Source organism: Morone saxatilis, unplaced genomic scaffold (assembly GCF_004916995.1).
Source record: "Morone saxatilis isolate NCDOM2014 unplaced genomic scaffold, NCSU_SB_2.0 Contig8, whole genome shotgun sequence".
Taxonomy (NCBI): domain Eukaryota; kingdom Metazoa; phylum Chordata; class Actinopteri; family Moronidae; genus Morone; species Morone saxatilis.
This window is the reverse complement of record NW_023340257.1, coordinates 7502851-7505703: the sequence shown is the minus strand read 5'-3', so window position 1 is coordinate 7505703 and position 2853 is coordinate 7502851.

The window sequence follows — 2853 nt, the reverse complement described above, 5'->3', positions numbered from 1 at the left end:
TTTCCTGCTTCTAACACATTAACCTTGAGGACAAAATGTTCACTTGCTGCCTAATATATTTCACTCACTGACAGTCAGTGGTCATAATGTTATGGCTGATTGGTGTATAATGCATTGCTACAGATTAAACTACTCAACAGGTTACAGGTATTTAAAGTTATCTCCACCTCCAACAGCTACAATGTTTCTTACAGCATCAGTAATAATAACCCAGTAATAATAATATTATAGCCTATAAATAAAATAATAATAATAAATAAAAATGTAACTGACAGAGGCCATTCTGCTGCATAGTGAGTACTTTTACTATTGATACTTAAGTGCTTTTTCCTGATAATATACTTATCCCGCGTTTAATTAGGTGCCCTGTGGAGTCTGCATATTTGCATTGTGTAAAAAATGTGCTGAGCGGTAAGAGGTAAAAGGTAAAATGATGCATGAGCCTTTAATATGCCTATAATAAGAATGACGAATAAAGAGGTGTTTTTATGTACAATGCATTTATATGTCTGTGCATTTTCATTTATGTGTATGCTGATGAGTTTAACTTGTGTAGGTGATTCATTTTTGTTTTATCGTCTTAAGAAAAGCAGATGGATAATATGACCATGTGGTGTTTTCATACAAGTATATAAGTGTGGTCATGAATGTTTAATAACTCTTCTATCCCAACATGAACTTAATTATGTTATTAACTCAAGATACCATGTGTTTTCATATTCATAATTATCTCATATCACCATATGCATTTTTACATTTATTTTGGTTAAATTATGATTGATAGTGGTTGCAATGCTTGCGTCGTTACTTCTAATATGATAAATTAATTTGTTGTGACCTCCGCTGTCATCCATTACTAAGTCAGTGGGTGAAACGTGTCTGGGGAACACACAGCAACCATTAACTGGTTATTTAATGATATTAAGATAATGATCTTAATTTAATTGTAATAAAATGCATCTGGTGTGCTCATGGTTAACTCATGTATTAGCTGAAATTAAACTTCATGCAAGAGACTGACTTTGAGGTCGACAGTTTGTAGCTTAAAAGATTCCCCTAATCAAGTGGTGATCTCCAGAAAACAGCTGTGCTGTACCAATCAGTGTGCAGGTAAGCATATTACAAAGGTAGACCTAGAAGCATTTGGAAATATTGTTTGAATGCCGTTCAGTAAGTAGGTTTGGTGCCTCTGTGCTGTGAGTATCTGTGTGTAATAGATGGTGATGGATGTGGTTGAGTCCGAAGCCGTTAAAGCAGAGCATCAGCTCAGTCTCTAAATCAGAAACCCTCCTGGAAAACCTCATATGACTAAGTAACCTATTAGAGACAGAGGAGGGTGGGGGAGAGAGAGAGATAGATAAATGAAGGAAAAGAGAAAGGTCTCTTACGTCTGTCTGGGCACATATCACCCCCCGGGAATCCATCTAATGACTAAATACCTTATTACATGGTGGGGAGAGAGATGGAGAAAGGGAGAGGCGGCAAGGAAGGAACAAAAGCAATAAAGATGGAAACATCACGTCTCTCATGGAGTCTCAAATGGATAACAGGGAGAAAGTTATTGAGAATGAGATGAGGGACTGAAGACTGAGGGAGGAAAAAGTTGAGATGGAAAAGGGTGAATTAATAAAGTTTGAAACATTTTCTGTGAGATTTAAATATAAGTGAGACAATAGTGTATTCATTTCACACATACTTCACTATTACGTATGCTTATTGTCTACTAGAATACACATAATAAAACATGAATAAACTGCAAAAATGTGAAATACTTTTTCACTCCCCCTAAATACAAACACATTTTCTCACGTACTGTAGTTGTATCAGGTGGGATACTTTTGGTTTTATGTCAAGGTTTTACAGGGCGAATCTGGACATTTTAGTGTACCGTTTTCTGTACTCACAGCATTAAAAATTACAGTCAAATATCTTTACAAAGACAATGTCCTTGTTACTCTGAATTGTGTCCATCCCGCCGCTGTACTGGCTTGGTTCACTATCACTGCTGTTTTAGCAACAAAGCACTAACAACCCTCTGTACACTACCTGCTCAACTCTAAACAGCAGACAGACGCAGTTAGCAACTAGCTGGTGAACATAGTGAAGCATTTAGCATTAACAAGCCAAACATTTCCTTTAGGAGGCTGGTAGAGACTAAAAACAGAGCTAAAAAAAGAGTTAATGTTTGACTTACATCTGCCCGGTGGACGGCAACACGACTGGATGTGTAAATAAGCAACTGTCTGCTATTTGCAGTACCAACATAAAAGGTAAATGATATGTCAGTTTTGTGTTCACAACCAGTTTCTGCTGCCCCCAGTTGGTCAATAAAATCTGTTATTGGTGGTTTAAAGCGCTGTTCATGATGCAAAAAACAAGGCCTGGTATTAGGTGACTGTTAACGCAAATAGAAAGCCAGTATCTTAGACTTATAATAGCCACAAGTTTAAAGGACCAGTGCAAAGGATCTAATGGCATCTAGCAGTGAAGTTGCAGATTGCAAATAACTGAACACCTCTCACATCTGTATTTGATGACTTGGGAATGAGAACGGACTGTGAAGCTACAGTGGGCGTGAACCAAAAGGCAAGGCCTTATCTACAGCCAGTGTTTGGTTTGTCCATTCTGGGCTACTGTAGAAAAATCCTCCTAAATGTTACACAATGGACCTTTAATTTTGCTTTGGCATAATTTGGCTTTTTCTCTTGTTGTGACATCTGACACTGAGTAAGGACATTTTTGAATTTACAAATGACACAGTGGCCTATTATATAAATTGCATTCTGGTCTACATAGATAGGAACACTAGCATGAGTTTTATTATAATAAAGCTACAAACAGAATTCATCATTT